Source organism: Rhinoraja longicauda, chromosome 7 (genome assembly GCF_053455715.1).
Source record: "Rhinoraja longicauda isolate Sanriku21f chromosome 7, sRhiLon1.1, whole genome shotgun sequence".
In the NCBI taxonomy this organism is placed as follows: Eukaryota; Metazoa; Chordata; class Chondrichthyes; order Rajiformes; family Arhynchobatidae; genus Rhinoraja; species Rhinoraja longicauda.
The window spans coordinates 15,557,305-15,578,498 of NC_135959.1; the positions used below are offsets into that span (position 1 = coordinate 15,557,305).

The 21,194-nt window shown below is 40.1% G+C and overlaps 1 protein-coding gene across 2 annotated transcripts in view; it reads left to right on the top strand.

Annotated features, from left to right (window-relative positions):
• The first annotated feature begins 427 nt into the window (after window positions 1-427).
• Window positions 428-21,194, top strand: part of fam168a (family with sequence similarity 168 member A) — a 75,183-nt gene continuing 54,416 nt past the window's right edge. The window contains exon 1 of one of the 2 annotated variants that reach the window (XM_078402164.1): window positions 428-588. The gene's annotated coding sequence lies outside the window, so the exon portion shown is untranslated. The remainder of the gene's footprint in view (window positions 589-21,194) is intronic. The other variant, XM_078402162.1, reaches the window with a different exon arrangement.

The following is a 21,194-nucleotide window of genomic DNA, read 5'->3' on the forward strand; positions in this document are numbered from 1 at the left end:
TTGTATCTACATTCTGGAGACAGACACAAATTGCTGGAATAACTCAGCTGGAGTAATCTCCAGACACCCTCTCCCCTGACTCTCATAGAGAGGTGCATGTTTATGGGTTAATTGGCCACTGTGAATTGTTTGTGGTGTGTGGGGAAAGTGGGATAACAGAGAACCAGTGTGAATGGGTGAAGAAGGGTCTGGACCAGAAACGTCACCCATTCCTTCTCTCCAGAGATGCTGCCTGACCTGCTGAGTTACTCCAGCATTTTGTGAATAAATACCTTCGATTTGTACCAGCATCTGCAGTTATTTTCTTATACAACCAGCAGCTGCAGTTCTCTCCTACACACTCCCTCTTCTGACATCAGATTGACAAGCTGGCCGGTGACGCTGCGGAGCAGAGGCGGTGCCGGACGTGGCGTACAGGCTCTTCCCTCCCTCTGCTTGGGTTCGGTTTGAGAAGGAGACCGAGCAGTGAGTGCACACACAGGGAGAGAGAGAGAGAAAGAGAGAAAGAGAAAGAAAAAGAGAGAGCGAGCGAGTGTGGAAAATATCCATAGCAGGGAGGGAGGGAGGCGCTCGGTCCGGTACTTACTGGTAAGCGCCTGTTATTTCTTTATTTTTAAAAAAAAATTACAGCTCTGGAGCCGCCGGACGCTCGACTGTTTTCTTTTGTGCCATTGCAAGTGAGGAGAAGAGAAGACAAACAATAAAAAGAGGGAGTTTAAAAAAAAAGATGGACGTTTGTTGTGGCTGCTGACTGAGTTCTGCAAGGCAAGGGGGCAGGGCTGGCTGGCTGGCTGCGGCGGGCGGGCGGGCGGGCGGGCGGGAGTCAGTCAGTCAGTCAGTCTTCCTTCCTTCCCTCCCTCCCTCCCTCTCCCCCCCCTCCCTCAACACTAACTTGGCCGTCGAAGTGTCAGTGCGGGATATTAATCGCACGGGGTTCAATTTGTTTTGGGATCCGGGCTTTCCCCGTGAAGGGACGGGGGAAGGAAAAAATAATGAACTAAAATGGACGTTGTTGGCGCAGGAGCCCCCTCGTCCACCGCTGTTCAGTCCCAGGGTGGGAAGATGAAGGGCTCTTTTTTTCCCTCTCACCTCAGGAATGCAGCGAGGCGCGGAAACAGCCGCAAAACCTGGAATAAAATACATTGAGTTGCATTCTATTATCTCCCCTCCCTCCCAAATGTAACTTTGATTTATTTTTTTATGCCCCCCAAGAACAAGTAATTTGATTTTTTTCCCTTTCCCGACCAGTCTCTCATTCCCACCCCCTTTTCTCCTTGGCTTGCTTTGCTGCAATCTGTGGAGTAGGATACATTTTATTTCTTAAATGTTTATTTTTAAATAGAAATGGGGACGCAATGGGGAAGCGCAGTTAAAATCGAGGCGGTTCCGTCTCTAGTGCATTCGCTCAGTTGTTGGAAGTATTTTCTTTGTGATGGCGACAATATTTTCTTTTCAGTTAGTGAACAACCTCAGGCAGCCCCCCCCCCGCCCCCAGCGTGGAAAAAAACTCCACTAATGTAAGAATGTTGGCCTGAATCTTTCTGTTAATATCTAAAAGCAGTTGCATGACCAATTTTTCAAATATTGCTTTAAAAAAAAAAAAGAAAATATAAACGTTGAATATGCGGATTGAATTTTGAAGCATTGCCAATTCGTGTTTCTGCTGTTTGGTAGCAGTGACTGTACGAGTACTTAAAATGGACGGGTTATGGCTGCTGGTTTTAAAGACCTGAAAGGCATTAAAATCTAATAGTTTAAAAAAATGTCAATTGCACCCAATGACCGAGGCACAGCAGTTTTAATGTTTTCCCACTAATTTGGTCCGTTTTGAAAATTGAGAAAAGCTTTCAAAAACTCTAGAGACTACACTTTTGCTCTTTCGACACTATCAGCCTAAAAATTCCTTCGGTTTTTTCTTTTTTTCTGCAGCTGCCTTAATTTAGACATGTCAATCCGTTCTGTATATACGTGCGGACGTCTATCGAAATAACATTTACGCCCAAGTATTGTCTTGAAAGCATTTTCAATTCAAAAGTGCTTGCCAGAGTACTTCGTTATTTCCTAGGGTGGTTTGTGTACCCAACACGGGGGTTCAATACCTCTTTGCCGACCGTGGCATATTTATCATACAATTTTGTTCTGGTTTTATCTTCCACCGCCAGTTTTATTAAATGTGCTAATTTATTCTGTGTTTAGGTTGTATGCCAAATTCTTTGAACATAATTGCAGTTTTTTCAGTACATTGTTTTTACTGTTAACCTTTTAAAATCTATTCTGTTTACCTTCCCTCCCCAAAATTAAGCAGGCTTGTTTTTGCCATCTGGCCTAATTATGCAGATATTTGGCAATGTACAGAAATGACAATACAGAAATGAAGATTGCCTGCTCACTGGTTGTCAGCTTTTACGGTGTTGTATGTCTCATCGTCCTCTGTGTAATGGGCTGTGTGTATTCGTGCAGAATCTGCATGTTGTTCTACTTCAAAGACTGGCAATGTGAAATGTTCAGTGTAAAGTATTGCAGTTCCTGTAAATGTTGTTGTCTATTAGAATTTCTTCCTTGCGTCCTGAATTTATGCAATTGGTACATGTGTTAATCTATAATTGATCTAAATACTATTCAACATTTCAGAGATGAATTTCATTTCAAATAGCTATTTTATGCTAGGAATTTAGGTGAGCAGAATGTGGAGTTTTGTCATGAGCATGTTCAACACATAGAGTCATTTACTTTTGTGGCACTGAAGTAGGCCATTTGGTCCATTGTATCCATGCCAACAAAAATGTCTGTGCCACTTCCAACTGTGTAGATCATAGCTCTTCTGTTCATCCTGATACTTGAACACGGTGAAGGCTTGTACTATATTTCCATCTTGCATACAATCAGATTTTTATTTTGTGTGAATTGTCTAGCGTTTCAGATCTGGTTCAATGTTAACCAGGAAAATAACCTGAATCTTATGTTTAGAACACAGGTCAGACAACAGTATTGCTTGAAGGCAATAAACAGAAATGGGGTGTTTCACAATGCAGCCAGGCAAAACTAGATGTTTACTTTCAAAGTTTTTTTTTCAAGAATGAGTTGGAGTCTTGCATGAAATGCCAGGTTTTTGACCTGCCAGGGGATCTAATCTGCCATTGAAGAATTTGCTGTGTCTTGAATCACAGTTGTTTTAAAATAGGACACCTTACTTTGAAAATGTTCTTGCCTTATAATTGTATTCATATTTAAAGGTTAAGATGTAATTCTCATGTCTGTGCATGTAAAGATTTTTTTAGGAAATATAAATCAAACTAGCTTTAAGATTAGAGAAGTGACCAAAATTTGTTTTCAACATTTGTTACCCAAAATATAAAAACAAATATGTAGAGATCAATAATAAAGCTTGTAAAATCTGCTGTGCATCGCCAGTGCCTTTGCTGTAAATATTGTGGGGCAAAAATGCATTAATGTTAGTGCACATCATACTGGTTAGGGAAGTGTGCCATGACCTATGGGTCAGCACTTGAGCTGCTATTGGGGAGAGTTCTCTGGCCTTAGGCACCATGAAGAGGAGGTCTTAGTCCTTGATGACTGCTTGTTTTGCCATGGGCAACTGCAAGATACAAGTGATTGACCACATGATTCTCTATGGCTCTTTTACCTGTTGGTGCGATAGTGTGACAAGAGGGCTTGTTGCAGAACATTTGGTGTCACCCCTCTTGCCATAATCACTGCTGTTGCGGAGCAGGCCGTGCTTATTGATGCTCTAAGCGCAGAAGCTGTTGCTATGTGCTATCCTGAGATTTGATTGGGCTGACTGCTCTGTTTTCGAAGGTTTAATTTTCCCCATCTCCAGCTTCTCTTAATGAAAGATTTGCAGCAATCCCCATTCATAATGAATTTGATTTTTAACAACAAAATAATATTTTGAATTGGGTGATGTGGATTTTTTAATTAAGAATTAAGCAATTAAGAAAAATCATTCCTGGTAGGCCTAAGTATAGTGTGTGTGTATTGTGCACATGCTCTTGATTCATCATTGTATATTCACTGATCAAAGAAGGGAGAACTACTGCACTGAGTAACTCAACTCTTTAGAACTAACCATAACAAAACCTTAAAATGAGAAATCACTGAACATGATCACATTGAATGGTGGTGCTGGCTCGAAGGGCCGAATGGCCTACTCCTGCACCTATTGTCTAACACTTAATGTAAAATTTTGTTTAGTTCTTGGAATGTTGCAGAATAAATTTGAATATTTGGGGCTTAAGTATTATCTATATACTAAAACACTCATTTGTTATCTTGTTTGTGACTGAACTTCAGCCAAAACGGTACACGATAGCGTGACAATTTTGGGCCCACCTTACTCACCACTGCCACTTTAGTGATAATGCAAGTAGTTTTATTGAAATCGGTGTTATATTTTAGAAGTTATTCACATTTTTAAGTTTAAAAGGAGGGGGAGTGGGGAAGAAGGGAGGGGGGGGGGGGGGACAGGGTGCTGCACCAGTGTTTAGATGGTCTCCCAATCAAGTACTGATAAGGCTCATGGTGAGTCAACCCAGATGTTTGTGCCCAAGTCCCTAAAGTTGTAATTGTGAGTGGTAGAGGCACTCACAATTACAACATTTATAAGATACCTGGACAAATGAATGGATAGGAAATCTCTGGGGGTATTTGGACCAGGCACAGACAAGTGGGAATACCTCGCTTTGGCAACTTGATTGTCATGGATCAGCATGGGACTTGAGTTGGGCTGAAGGGCCTGTTTCCATGCTGTATTAATCTAACTCACATGATAGAGTGCACTACAAGTGAATGGCTGTATGTAAACCATATGAGATTAAATAGAATACCATGGAACATTCAATTAAATTGAATACTATGGAACAATTATTGCTGTCATCCGTCACATACAGATTTAACTTGAGTATAGTTGGTGTGTGTTATGTAGTATTTGAAAACACTCTATGCCTTTGGTCTTGCACAATAATGTCTTTGATTACTACTGGATTGCATATCCCAGAGATAGAGGATGTTCCAACTTAAAGGCACTCCATATGGTCCATAGAAATAAATGGAGTGCAAAGTTGATGTATTGTGGTTAATGGAGATGAAACAAAAAAGGAGATGGGAAATTAATTCTAGTAGAAAGAAACAAGTTCAGTGGAAGAGAAATAAGGTGAAAGCAGTAGCGTCATTGCATATTTGCAAAGCGATATTCAAAATAATAGTTTTTTAGTTTAAGTTTAGTTTAAAGATGCAGCATGACAACAGGCTTTTTGGCCCATGCCGCCATTGATCCAGTTCACATTTGTTGTGTGTTCTTCCACTTTCTCATCCATTTCCTACACATTAGGGGAAATTTACATTGGCCTGCATATCTTTGGGATGTGGGAGGAAACCCATGCAGCACTGGGAGAATGTGCAAGTGCCACCAAGACAGCACCTGAGGTCAGGATTGAATCCGGGTCTCTAGCGCAGAGAGGCAGCAGCTCTATCAGCTGTTCTACTGTGCAGCCGTTAATGTGTAATGTGATCACTATATTCAAATGATTAAACAAATTGTTAGACTTTTTAGATTTTAGAAATATTGCTTTTTTAGCGTGTTTTACTTCGATTTTCCGATCTTTGGCTGTGTAATCACTGGCATATCCAGCAGAGTAAAAATATTGTCTGCCCAATACCATCTCTAAATTTAAATGAAATAAATTTTAAATTATCAGTCCTACTTTGATTCTTTACTCTCGAGTCTATTTTGTTCCATTGCAACCTTGGGTTAATACAGAGAAAAAAAAATGGTCCTGAGCCAATAGCTGGAAGGAATACTGAAACCCTTTCTGGTTCTGCAGGTATTATTGAAATCATGCTTGATAATCATTAGAAGTTAGTTTCCTTTCACAGAATTTTCCTCCTTGCAGTTCATACTTTAAGGTGGTAAAGGCTTGACATCCTTCCCAAAGTAGCAAGGGAAGCAAATCGACTTAAGCACTTGTGTCAGTTTTTACTGCTTTTTTGTCTTTTGCAGAAATGGTCATTAGTTTAATAATTAAGGAACTAAATGCCCCCAGTTGAAACAAGCTCTTTTTGGTCCCCTCAAAACTACACGCACCTTATTCTAAACCATTGCGCTCTGATTTTAATTGCCTCCTGTTATGGACAAAAGCTTCCCATTACTTGCTTTATCTATGCCCCTCACAATGTCCCACAAAAGACTCTAAACAAACCCAGTCTTTCCTCGTAACCAAAATGCTCAATGTTCATTTTCCTTTGCACACTTCAGTGCAATGAAATCCTTGAAGTCATAGCCATACAGCATGGAAATATGCCCTTCGGCCCAACCTGTCCATGCTACCCAAGATGCTCATCCAAGCTAGTCTAGCAGGGCTCTGTGAAATGTAGAGCATAGGGATCTAGGTATGCAAGTACATAATTCCTTAAGTGGCATCTGAAGTAGATAGGGTGGCCAAGAAGGCTTGGCACATTGGCCTTCATCACTCAGAGTATTGAATATGGAAATTGAGAGGTCATGTGAAAGTTGTATAAGACATTGGTGAGGCCACATTTAAAGTATTATCTTCAGTTTTGCCCACCATGTTCTAGGAAAGATGTTGTCAAGCTGGAAAGGGTACAGAGAAGATTTGTGAGGATGTTGCTAGGACACGGGGGTCTGAGCTATAGGGAGAGTTGAGCAGACTAGGACATTATTCCTTGGTGTGCAGGAGGACGAGAGGTGATCTTACAGAGATGTACAAGATCATGAGAGGAATAGATCTGGTCAAAGCCCATGTATAATTCTATGCCCCTCATGGTTTTTACACATTCTCTATTAGATCATCCCCCTCAGTCTCTTACACGTCTAGGAATACTGGCCACTCTTTCCCTTTAACTCAGCCCCTCGAGTCCAGGCAACATCCTGGTAATTCTTTTCTGAACCTTTTCTGGCTTAATGGGTTCTTTCCTAGTGCAAAGTAACATTCTAACTTCTATATTCAATGCCCTGGCTGATGAAGGCCAGCATGTCCAAAACCACCTTAACCGTGTATTTGTGACCCCACTTTAATGGAATTATGCACTTGTACTCCTAAGTTCCCCTATTCTACAACACTGCCCAGGGCTTGACTGCTCACTGTGAAATTCATATCCTGGTTTGATTTTTCCAAAATGCAACACCTCACAATTACCTGCATTAAACTCTATTTACTGTACCTCAGCCCACTTGCCCAGCTGCTCAAGATCCTGCTGTAATTCTTTATAATCTTTGCCATTGTCTATTCCACCTATTTTACTGTTATCTGCAAAGTTACTATGCCTTGTACATTCTAACCAAATCATTGATATAGATGCCAAACAGCACGCCCAGCACTAACTCCTGAGGCATATCACTAGTCATGAACATCCAGTCTGAAAAATAGCCTTTCACCATTACCCTTTTTGGAGATGGTGGTAGATTTCTGCAGGCGCAGCCAGGTCCCCCCGACACCGGTGAACATCCAGGGAATGGACATCGGGAGGGTGGACTCCTATAAGTACCTGGGTGTTTACCTCAATAATAAATTGGACTGGACCGAAAACACCAATGCACTATACAAAAAGCGCCAGAGCAGACTTTATCCGCTGAGGAGATTCAGGTCCTTTGGAGTGCAGGGGGCACTCCTAAGGACCTTCTACAACACGGTGGTTGCATCAGCCATTTTCTATGGAGTGGTCTGCTGGAGCAGCAGCATCTCAGCGGTGGAGGGAAAGAGACTTGACAAGCTGGTCAGGAAGGCCAGCTCTGTCCTGGGTTGCCCCCTCGACTCTGCAGGTGGTGGGAGAGAGGAGGATGATGGCAAAGTTAACATCACTGCTGGACAACGACTCGCACCCCATGCAGGACACTGTCACTGCACTGAGTAGCTCTTTCAGTGACAGACTCCTTCACCCTAAGTGAAGGAGAGATATAGGAGGTCCTTCCTTCTCGCTGCTGTGAGACTGCACAACCAGCACTGCTCCCAGCAGACGAGTCAACAGTAACAGTTAAGGAATACACAGTAAACTGATGACAATTTATCCTTGTCTTTACTTTTATAATGAATGATCTCTTGCTATCCACTTTGCTGCTGTAACACTGTAAATTTCCCCGGTGTGGGACGAATAAAGGAATATATATATATATATATTCTTATCTTGTTGGTTATGTATCAGATTAACTAGGTCTCATTGGATCCCATGACATATAACCTTCCATTGCAGCATTCCATATGGATTCCTATCAAAGAAATTGCTGAAGAGTGAGAGACTGGGTCTACTGCCCTGCCCTCTTTGAACGTATTGATTATTTCAGAAAGCTCATCGAATTTGTGAGACATTATCTCCTGTGTACAAGGTCGAATTGACTATCCCTAATCAACTCCTGTTTTTCCAGATGTATAGCTCAAGATATACCAAGGATGTAAGGTTTCCGGGTCTATTTTTCTTTATAGTTCTTAAATAAAGGGAACACCATTAGTTGTCTTCCATACTTTACCCATGGCTAAAGATGATACATAAATCTCAGCCAGGGGTTCTGCAGTTTCTTCTAGTTTCCCATAATGTTCTTTACATCTGATCAGGTCCTGGGGATGTATCTACTTATTTTAAGAGATCCAGCATCACCTCTATTGTGATTTGAACTGTTCCTGAGGCATCCCCATTAACTTCCCCTAGTTTCCTTAGACAGACACAAAGCTGGAGTAATTTAATGGGACGGGTAGCATTTCTGGAGAGAACGAATGAGTGATGGTTCGGGTTGCGACCCTTCTACTGAAGAGGCTTGACCCGAAACGTCACCCAATCCTTCTCTCGAGAGATGCTTCCTGTCCCGTTGAGTTACTCCAGCTTTTTGTGTCTATCTTCGGTTTAAACCAGCATCTGCAGTTCCTTCCTACACCCCTGGTTTCCTTATCTGCATGTAAAGCAGAGGTAAGATATTCATTGAGCACCTCACCCGTCTGCTCTGGTTCTTATTCTCTCCCATGTTACTCTATGTCTATAAAATCTTTGTGTTTCCATCTTCTCTGCAAACATTTGTTTGGAGACTAGAATTGCAACAGTGCTCCAGCTGTGTAGTAACAAATGTTACTAAAGCTTCTGATGAGGGTTCCTTTACTTTGGCAAAACCAAACGTAGACGAGACAACTGTTTTGCAGACCCCTTGTACTCTGTCTGCTTAGGCCTGTTGGATCTCCTTAGCCAGAGTGAGGCCACATGCATGCTGGAGGAACAGCATCTCGTATTCTTCTTGGGTAGCACAGAACTCAATGATGTGAACATTGAACTCTACAATTTTAGGTAATTAACCCTGGATAGAGTCGAGGAAGGAGGTATAAGGATAGGTGTTGCTTTTCCTGCAGTTGCAGGGAAAGTAGTCCATGCTACTCTAGCATTTTGTGCCAAGAAATCTGAACAGACAGGTCCTCTGATCTGAGTGGGTTATGTCAGGCTCTATTGTGTGAATAGTGTTTGTGGAAGAAATATTAAATTGATAGCTTTGCTCAATTTGTTCTAATAGTTATTTTTTTGCTAACAAAAATACTTTTTCGAGTGTCTATTTAATTGTGTAATTCTAAAGTTCATTCAAGGTGATAATGCGGGGAGCATAGAAATGGAATGAATGTAGGATTCATGTAAATGGTTGCTTTATGGAGTCAGTGGATTGAATGGTCTAATATCCTTGTTTTCTGTCATACCAGTCAGAAGCATACAACGAGGTACGATTTCACATACACTTGTTTAAATTGTTCAATGATTTGATATTATGCCAAGGGAGAAACATTTCTCTGGGATGATAAACAAGGATATATCTTAAGTTGAACCAAGTTATGTTAAGTTGTTTCTCAGAGTGCAGCTAAGAATGCTAGTTAATCTGGAGAAACTAGCACCGAGGGATGAGGATTGGTAGTGGTTAAGTGGCGTTCATCCATAGTCAAACAGCATGGGGAAAAAAGGCTCTTCAGCCCAACTTATCTACTCTGCTCAAGGTGCAGCATCTAAGTTAGTCCCATTTTCCTGTGTTTGACCCATATCCCTTTAAACCTTTCCTACTTGTCTAAATGTCTTTTAAAGTAGAATTGTACCTACCTCAACTACTTCCTCTGATACCTCACTCCTTATACCCACCAACCTCAGTCCTTTTAATTCTTTCCCTCTCACCTTAAACCAGTGCCCTCTAGTTCTTGGTTGCTGTAACTTGAGAAAAAGACTCGGTGCCTTCACCTTATCTATTCCCCTCATGATTTTTACACCCCTATAAGATCACTCATCAGTCTCCTGTACTCCAAGGGAAAAAGCCCTAGTCTGACCAATTTCACCCTTTAGCTCATGGGCTTGAGTTCTGGCAACATCCTTGTAAATCTCTGCATTCATTGCAGCCTAAATTGCATCTAATGGCAGGGTGACCAAAACTGAGAACAACACTCTTTGTCTAGGAAGGAACTGCAGATGCTGGTGTGCACCGGAGATAAGCACAAAATGCTGGAGTAACTCAGCGGGTCAGGCAGCGTCTCTGGAGAAAAGAAATAGGTGACATTTTGGGTCGAGACTGTACATCAACACTCTTTGTGCGGCCTCACAACTGTAATATAATGTTCCAACTTCTGTGCTCTGTTCCCTGACTGATGAAGGCCAGCATGCGAAAAGCTGACTGCATCATCCCATCTACCTGTGATACTCTATGATTTAATTGAATGGTGGAGTCGACTCAGCTGACTGCCTGCCTGCCTTATCTGTATATAATGGCAATGCATGCTGGTGTCACGTTGTTCTGTTATGAATGAAATGTTCGTAGCTGGACTGAGTCTATGGAAGATTAAAGAATAAAATGGAAATGGTTTAGAAAATAGAAGGGTGATGTGGAGAGGGGCAATTGATAAAATGACGTAAATAGGTAGAAGGGTGAGAGATACTCGTACAGTCAGAGGAATGACGTAAGCCGAGAAAATAGAAAATGCGCCTGCACTGCAGCAATGGGAGGTTCATGCCGGGAGAGTGAGAAAGCCAGCAGTCTGTTTACACTGTGAGGTATAATTTATGTAGCTTTGTGTAGTACAAATACATCTCTTTTTGCATCCATTTTAAAAGGTTATGCAGTCTCATGAGATAAGGCGAGAGAATGCACAGCTATAGACCTTTGATATTGACTTCACACAGAGCATGTCCAACATATCTGTGCTTATAAAGATGACATTTTAGAACGAATACATAATTCATAGTTCAATGCAGTAGTTGCCTAGATGACAGAAGAATTATTTGAAAATTGGTTTTTTTCCCACTTTTTAGAAGGCTGTTCAAAAGCTGCAATAAACTAAAACAGTTGATGCTACTATTTTCATTTATGGACAATAAAGGTAAAGGAGTTCCAGCTGATGAAGGAACAGCAGGTTGTAAATGATGGAGGGAATGTATTATTACGGTGATGGATGAGATTCCTATTGAGCTGGCTATTCAGTTTTGCAAGATATTGTGCAATTTTAGTATGTAGGGGTTTCATTCATCCAGGGGTTTAACTCCAAATTTTTGTCTTGAAAATAGTGGTAAGGATTTGGGAGCCATGGATTCACCTTATCAGCGTAAGGTGCCTATTAACCTGGCCACCATCGACTCCACAGTCAAAAAGGCCCATCAGAGAATGTATTTCCTGTGGCAGCTGAGAAAACACAATCTGCCACAGGCAATGATGGTCCAGTTTTATACAGCCATCAGTAGAGTCTGTCCTCACTGTCTCCATCATGGTCTGGTTTGGCTCAGCCACCAAGCACGACATCCAGAGCTGCAGCGCATCGTTCGATCAGCCGAGAAGGATGTTGGCTGCAACCTTCCCCCCCTCCCCCATCGATGAACTGTACACTGCAAGGGCCAGGAAGCGAGCGGGTAAGATCATCTCAGACCCCTCTCACCCTGGCCACAAACTATTTGAAGCACTTCCCTTTGGAAGGCGACTCCAGACTGTCAAAGCTGCCACAGCCAGACATAAAAACAGCTTTTTTCCCACTCAACAGCCAAAAGTCTGTAGCCTCCTTGTGCTCTGATATTTTATTTCGTTCTTCGCATGTTTAAATTATTATGTTGTATTTTTAATTGTCTACTGTATATCGTGTTACTTGCGAGCAAAGCGCCAGCGCAAATTCCATGTATGTATACATACTTGGCTAATAAAATTTATTCAATTCAATTATATAATGCAATTTGAATTCCACAGTATTCGGTGGAATTTCTGTTTGATTATGGTCCCTGGCATATTGTAATAGGTTTGGTTATGTCAGTACTGTTAAATGTCAAGAATTGTTTTTGACACTCCCATCAGAGTTGGGTATAGTCCAGTAATATGGTGCAATTTTTAGCCCATGTACAAATATTGTCCAATATTTGCTGCATATGGGGGAAACAAAACACTGCAGATGCTGGAATATTGAGCAAAACCTGTACTGGAGGAACTTAGCAGGTTAGGCAGCATCAGTGGAGTGAAATGGACAGACATTTCCCAATCGGAAGCATTATCCATTTCCTTCCACAGATGCTGCCTGACTTGAGTTCCTCCGGCTCTTTATTTTCTGTATTTGGGTATGCACTGCTTTGCTGACTAATTAGTTATGAATAATATCAAAGATTTCACACAATGAATCAACAAACATGCTTGGTTTGACCTTTGGATGTAGACAAAGCTAAGGATGTAGACAAAGATGATTGGATCTTGACTCTCAGGACAATAACTACAACCATTTGTGCAAAGGATAACTCCAGCCTTGGAGATCTTTCAACCTCGTCTGCTTCATCACCAGGTTTATTCTTCCTCAGTTTAGCAACATCTGAATTTGCACACCAACTGAGTATCAGGCGTTTTGGTTGAAGGGGTTGAGAGAGAATTTAATGACTTTCCATGGATTAAAAGCAGCCTTACAGAAGCTGCCAGTATTTTTTATTTGTAGTCTTTCTCATGACCTTTGTCCTCAAAAGCTTAATATTTATTTAGTACTTTCAAAGCATAAGTAGTAGGGGAAACCTGCAGCCAATTTGTGCACAGCAAGATTTCACAAGCATCAGTGAAAAATCCAGTCAATGTTTAATGGATGTTGAAAGGCCATTGGTCAGAGACCAAGAATTCTTAAACATGATGCTTTTTGCCTTGGTTTAATGGGTTGGATTGTGCTGATGGTTTGATTCTGAGCTGTTTGCACTTCAGGACAACTTGGATTTAAGCTTGTACATAGTCAAACACGAAACACATGTCTGAGACATCCTGTAGGACACATGCTAGTGCATATGAATGCTCTATTGCAGGATTTGCTATTGAGACTACTGCTTGTGCAGTGATTCACTGAGGAAATTGTGTGTTTTGCATCTGGCTGACCTGGGGGAGCAGAAGTATTTTGTGTACAGTTACAATGTTTGTAAAATTAAGTGTATTTTGTTATTTTATAATCATCAGTTTTTATTGGATTAAAACTTATAGTTAGTGAAAGACTCGCCATTTCCTCAATTTTTCAAAGTTGTGCATGATGTGCAACTCAAATGGTATATCTGATGTCCAATGCTATGAAAGTAGGCCATGGAACTTGTAATTTGTGCACAAACTCAGATGGAGTAGTAACGACGATAAAATAAGGATGATGAGTTATTCTGGAAACCCTGTGAAGAAAGTTTGGTTGATGAATAGATAAACGTTACTGCAGGGCCTATCCTTTATTGCTCAATTATTAGAATTGTTGTGTTTTTTTGTAGCATTGTACATAATTACTATATACTGCAGCTATTTAAACACTTGCAGGAGAAGTATTCTCCACAAATTCTGAAATTATTCTCGGACCTTTTGTAAAATCTGGAGTTGTGCAAGTGACAATTTTAATGCAATACGTCCTCTCCAGGTGTCTTGACCTGTTTTAAATTATTTTGGAGTCTAGCATTAGAAGTAGGGAGGGTTGTTTAAAAAGAGCTGACTTCTAAAATAATAGAGGATGTTTTGAACTGTTTCTTTAAGGATTATATTGCAGAAATATCTTTATGCAACTGATTGATTTTGAATCTTGAAATCACAAGTGGAGGATTATTTCTCCTTATTTTCACATTCTTCACCCCACCATTTGTATTCTCTCCCTAGAAGCCAGATTTCACAAAATTTAACTAGCGAGTTATTTATCAGGTTCTGATTTTAACTTACAGCAGTGCATTCAACCTGTTCTTTACCATTACCCATTTTTAATCTTGAATATTTTTCGGAACCAAAGATGCAGTTAACATGCAGGGAATATTTTAAGGATGCTTAATACCCGTCAAGCATTTTTGTGATTCCATTCTTTCTGTCTTCGCAACATCATTGACCCTCTCAGATTAGGAATGGCTGATTTACATTATTTTGCATAGATGTTAATTAATAATACAAACCAATTAATTAATTGATTAATTGAATGATTCGTTCAGAGGGAAATAAACTTTGATTTAAAACAGAATTGAATACCATAAGGCCAAGTATCCCTTTCGAATACACTCTAGGATTACATTGATTTTAAATATTGCCAGAAAACATAACAGCTACGTTTTGTTATCTATCCATTTCTGACATGGTCCCATTCCTCTGGCCTAGCCTCCTTGCTCTACTGTTTCTGACGATCAAAGTGGTTTTAGAAACATTAATGTTTCTTTCACTAAAATGTGGAAACATTTGTTAAAAGAACAAAGAACTACTGCATAGGAACATGCTCTTTGGGCCACGATGTTTGTACCATGATGCCAAGTTGAACTGTTCTCATCTGCCTGAACAAGATCCATATTCCTCTTCCCTGCACTTCCATGTGCTTATTCAAAAGCCTCTTAAACTTCACTATCATATCTGCCTCCACCAACTCCCCCAGCAGTGCGTTCCAGTGTGTAAACAAAATAAAACACTTGCCCCGCACATCTCCAATAAACATTCCCCCTCTCACCTTCATGGCTATGCCATTTCATGTTGGATATGTCCACCTTTGAAGAAGTTTATGGCTGTCTATCCTATCTATGCCTCATAATTTTATATACTTCTATCAAGTCTCCCTTCAACCCCGGACATCCCAGAGAAAACGATCCAAGTCTATCCACCCTTTCCTGTATCTGAAACCCTCTATTCCAGGCAGCATTCTGGTAAATCTCCTCTGCACCCTCTCCAAAGCCTCTGCATCATTCTTGTAATGGGGCGACCTGAACTGCAAGCAATACTCCAAATGTGGTCCAACCAAAGTCTTATAGAGCTGCATCATGACTTTCTGACTCTACCATCATTGTTTGGGGCATTGAATATAAATGTGTTGAGAGTTTCCACCTCTACTGTCCATTCAGATAATTTCTAGGCTCTTCCAAATGGAAGAAGTGATGGTGAACAGTGATAATTGTGGTTGTTTTTTATTTTCAAAAGGCCATTGATAACCTACCCATAATAGGCTATGGTTGGAGAATGCAATGTCGGGTCCAGCAGCATGTTGGTTTGCAGTTTAGTTTTTTTTTTTAAACAATGAAATGAGGGGAGATTCACAGGAATCAGGGAATAATGACCACTGTTGACAATTTATACTTTAAAATAAAGTGCATATTCTAAATTTACAAATAATGAAATTTGCTGTGGCAAGAGATAATGGTCAATATTGATGCAACAGATAATGAGGAAAAATAATATATTTGCCGAATGATCAAATTAGTAAACTAGGTCTAGCACTTGCAAGATAAACATTTTGGTAGGACGCAATGACATCATTTTGATGTTGGGAGTCCAGGTGAGTGAGAAATAGTGGTCATGCCACTTTAAATTATTTTTGCTCCAATCGTTCCAATTGAAGTCCATGCCCATGGGGCAATGCCACCCCCGAATATACTCTGGTCAGAGTAAGTGAAAAAATCTTGGCATTGAACCATTTAATGCCCTCAAAGAGTGAATATCAAGGATCTATTTCATTATTTGGGATTCTCAACCGTATACACCAGAATTAAATCTTGCTTTGCACTCTATTTTGAAGAAAGCAAACCCAGCTTATCTATTTCTCCTCCATTATGGTTTACCAGTCCTCGCAACATCTTCGTAAATCTCTAACTTCATTGCAATTACATATTCCTTTTAATGCAATAACCATAATGCATTGTTCCAAACATTATGGAGGGCACTATGTCTCTCTGTCATGCTCAAGCTGGTGTTTTATGCACTTCATGTAAAACCTTTCAGTTCTTGTATGCTGTGTTTTGGCCAGTGAGACAAAGCATCTGTGTAGCTTTTTACCCATCTTATTGACGATTTATCTTTAAGCACTTTTTAAAAAAAAAACTCTGCAGTTTGCTCTGCTCTGCCGCAGCATTCAATATTCTACGATTTATTCTCTATAACCTTCCTTTTTTGGGAATGACATTTTCTGACTAAATGGAATAGAACAAAGGAAATTGCTTCTTAATTTTAAGATTGGAATCACTAGAATTATTTTATTCCTTTTATTTAGTGATCACATTCGATTTTTAACTCGGGGAAAGCAAGTAGATATCTCTGTTAAATTTAATATAAGCCTTTAACAAAAAAGATTGAAATCAGACTGCTTTAACATGGTTTGGGTTGGAGTTAGAAAGTTAGAGGTGACCTAATTGTGGGGTTTTAATTGGTAAGAGCTCTTTCCTGGAGTCGTGAAAATTTGGATATTTTGTTGAACTAATTTGGCAGAGTCCTCTCTCCTTCCCTCTGGATACTGTAGATAAAAACATGGCAAATGTATGGAACATATGGGATTACTGATTCATCGTATAATATCAGAATAGTTTTGTAGGTGTGGTTAGCAGACAGTGACAGAAGAGTTGGAAGATGTAGGCAGCATAATTGCGTTTGGGTAAGGAGGGGGTCAACATACATGAGAAGGGTGAATGATGACCTTGATTAAGTCTGATAAATCTAATTTATTTCCCATCTCCATGCCTTTTATCATTGTCTTTCTGACACCAACAGAAATGAAATGTGCATCACTCAGTATATGTACGCGATTGTTTTAACTATAATTTATGTGTCCGTGTCTTCATAATTTTTGCTTTTGGTTGTCATTTTCCATTATGAATCCCTATAGCTCATTTAAAATTCCCTGTCGTGCTGTAATCGAATTGTTTTTTAGTGGTGATGCTAAGATGGAAAAGGTGCCATGCTCCTATAATGTTTTCCAAAATATACATTTTCTTACATGATATAAATTCCAAGCATTGAATCATATATGGGTAAAGTGAAATTTAATGCATTTGAAAATCTTGAATCTGAATGTTCTGAAATTGTTACCCTGCTTACTTTAATCCAATATAGACACAAAATGCTGAAGTAACTCAGCGGGACAGGCCGCTTCTCTGGAGAGAAGGAATGGGTGAAGTTTCGGGTCGAGACCCTTCTTCAGACTCTTCTTGAGTCTGAAGAAGGGTGCTGACCCGAAACATCACCCATTCCTTCTCTCCAGAGATGCTGCCTGTCCCGCTGAGTTACTCCTGCATTTTGTGTCTATCTTCGGTTTAAAGCGGCACCTGCAGTTCTTTCCTACACATTATTTTAATCCAACCTCTCCTGAAGATTTAGATTTGTCTTTGCTCTTGGAGAACAATGCCTAAAGGATTTTTAGTGTACAGTTTAAAAGTGCAATACAAAATAATCTCATTAATGATCTGTCATCTTTATATTTTAAATAGTTCTAAAAATCATTGATTAAGATGGTTAAAATATAAACATTTCAAAGTATCAATTCTTTCTTTAACCTAGATTTAATTTAATACAGACTTGTGAGGAATGTCAGACCTTTGAGTTGCTTTAGTGCCAGGAAAAGAGGCCTTGAATTATGTGGAGAAACGTAGACATTAGAGTTACCTGTGGAGCATAGTTTGCATGTTGAGTTATATTCAAAAATAGTATCTTGAATGTTTTGAAATGCAGTTTAGTTTATTGTCATGTGTATCAAGATACAGTGAAAAGCTTTGGTTGAGTGCTCACCAGTCAGTTGAAATACAATTCATGATTATAATCAAGCCATTCACCGTGTACAGATACATAACAGAATAATGTTTAGTGCAAGATGAAGCCAAGAAAGTCGGATCAAAGATAGTCCGAGGGTCTCCAATGAGGTAGATGGTAGTTCAGGACTGCTCGCTAGTTGTGGTAGTATGATTCAGTTACTTGATAACATCTGAAGACACTGTCCCTGATTCTGGAGGTGTGCGGTTCACACTTCTATTCCTTTTGCCCAATAGGAGAAGGGAGAAGAGGAGTGGCCATAATACGATTAGTTCTGGATTATGCTGCTGGCCTTGCTGCGGCAGAGTGAGATATAAATGGAGTCAATGGAAGGGAGGTTGGTTTGCGTGATGGCCTGGGTTGCGTCCACAATTTACTGCAATTTCTTGCGGACTTGGATAGAGCTGTTTCCAAACCAAACTGATGCATCCCGATAAAATGCTTTCTACGGTGCATCTGTTGAAGTTGGTGAGAGTTGCTGGGGACATGGACACTGTCAAAGGATGTAGAATTTTGGCTTTGGTAATAACTTTCAAAGTGGAATTGAACAAATATTTGAAAATTGTGATACAGTTTAGGAAAGACTGGCAGTGTTTCTAATTGAATGCAGTTTAAAAAACAGCTTAAACCTAATGGATCAAATTACTTACTGTTCTTCATGTTTGCGTCATTCCATGATTCTTCGATTTAAAAAAACCTCCCCAAAAACTTCTGGAAGAACCCAGCAGGTCAAGCAGCTTCTTTGGAGGCGGAGGGCTGTTGATGTTGTGGGTTGAGACCCTGCGTCAGAAAGCATAGACCTTCCCTCTACTTGTACAGAGATGCTGCCTGACGCTGCACCCGAGTTATTTCAGCAGATTTTTCCACCCTAATTTGGATCATTTGTTCTATTCTACTCTATCAGTAATCTGAGGTATCTAAATTAATATCATGAGTAGTTCACGGAAAGGTTTCTGCATTTGTATGCAATTTGCTACACTGCACCCACCCACACAAATGCTCTAAAATCTCTATTGCACTTAATTGCACAGGAGGAATGTCAGGATTGTGGTGGTCCATCAAAGTTCATCTCGGGTAGACACAAAATGCTGGAGTAACTCAGCGGGACATGCAGCATCTCTGGAGAGAAGGAATGGGTGATGTTTCTGGTCAAGACCCCTCTTAAGACTGTCTGATGGTAGTAGCATAATGAATTCTGAAGTGTACAGAGACATCCTATCTGCTCAAGTTCAAACAAATGCCTCAAAACTCATTGGCCGGTGGTTCATTCTACAGCAAGACAATGAATGAATTAATAAGTTTATTGGCCAAGTATGCATATACTTGGTGCTCCGCTCACAAATGACAACACAAACATACAGTTAAAAATTAAGAATAAAGCATAAACACATCAAAACAATAAGGATACACCATTATGATCCCAAACATACTGCTAAAGCAACAAAGGAGTTTTTCAAAGCTTAAAAAATGGTCAATTCTTGAGTGGCCAAGTCAATCACCTGATCTGAACCCAATTGAGCATGCCTTTTATATGCCGAAGAGAAAACTGAAGGGGACTAGCACCCAAAACAAGCATAAGCTAAAGATGGCTGCAATACAGTCCTGGCAGAGCATCACCAGAGAAGACACCCAGCAACTGGTGATGTCCATGAATCGCGGACTTCAAGTAGTCATTGCATGCAAAGGAAATGTAACAAAATACTAAACATGACTACTTTCATTTACATGACATTGCTGTGTCCCAATCATTATGGTGCCCTGAAATGGGGGGGACTATGTACAAACACGGCTGTAATTTCTACATGATGAAACCAAAACGTGTAAAAATGGCCTTCATTAAAATCAGACAATGTGCACTTTAACCACATGTGATTTTTCCAATTACAAATCTCAAATTGTGGAGTACAGCGACAAATAAATAAATGATGGGTCTTTGTCCCAAACATTATGGAGGGCACTGTAGCTGTAAGTCACAGAGGGTAGGGGAGGGATGCTTGTAACAAAGGAATCTCAGATAGGGCAATGGTAGGGTTGCCATGGTGCCAAGCAGTTTAAAAAGTCATTTGGTTAATAGGTTAATGAGGATGGTTAGAGAGAACACAATGATGATGTAGTGGCTGAAATAGAGCTGCAGAAAATGCCTTATTCTTGTAAACTCAGAATTATCCGACACAATAACTTGTAGGGCAATTCCTCCTTGAATTAAATACTTATTGTACTCCGAGATTCATGGGTATTTTCTCAAGCACACCCCCCCCCCCCCCCCCCCCCATAAGCCAGCATTCTGATAAAGCTGGAATGGAGAAAAAAAGTCTGATCAAGATTTATTGTTTATAACAGTTGCCCTAAAATAATTTAATCAATTCTGTATGGAAAATTTGAAAGCGTTAGAAAAGTGGCTTATTAAAGACTCTTTCCTCACACAGTAATCATGCCAGAATACCTCCCACTTTGCAGAACATTAAATAAATCTTCACTATTTTCATTATTCCCTCAAACAATTTTCCTTCTGGCTATTGTTGCTACTCACTGTTTTGTACATGCTAAAAGTGTGAGGTATCTTACATTTTCCCAACTCAATACAAGGTGTCAATACTTTTTTTCCTTAAAAAGAGGAAAACAAAAAATTGTATTAATTGCTGCACAAAACCAGATTTTAGTTCTAAAGAAGTAAAGATGAGCCCAAACTTACACAATTTTGTTTTAGAGATACAGCATGGAAACAGGCCCTTCGGCCCACCGTACATGAGCACTATCCTACACACTAGAGAAAATTTACACATACACCAAGCCAATTAACCTACAAACCTGTACATCTTGAGTGTGGGAGGAAACCGAAGATCTCGGAGAAAACCCACACTGTCACAGGGAGAGCGTACAAACTCCGTACAGACAGCACCCGTAGTCGGGATCTAACTCGGGTCTCCGGTGCTCCAGTAAGGCAGCAACTCTACAGCTGTGCCATCCTGCAGCAAATATTGCATTCAAATCAAGTTTCCCCAAAAGCATTTTAAATTCTGAGCAAATGTTTATGAATGTAAACCCGCAATTTCCCCAGGCCCGAGAGATTGGACATTTTCATAATTTGTTCTGACATGCTGAGAGATTCAACACCATTGATTGGCACACTATCAAATTCCAACAAAATAAAAAAACTTCAGATAATCCATACATGTACCATGGAAAAATAATAATTCATATATCTGCTACA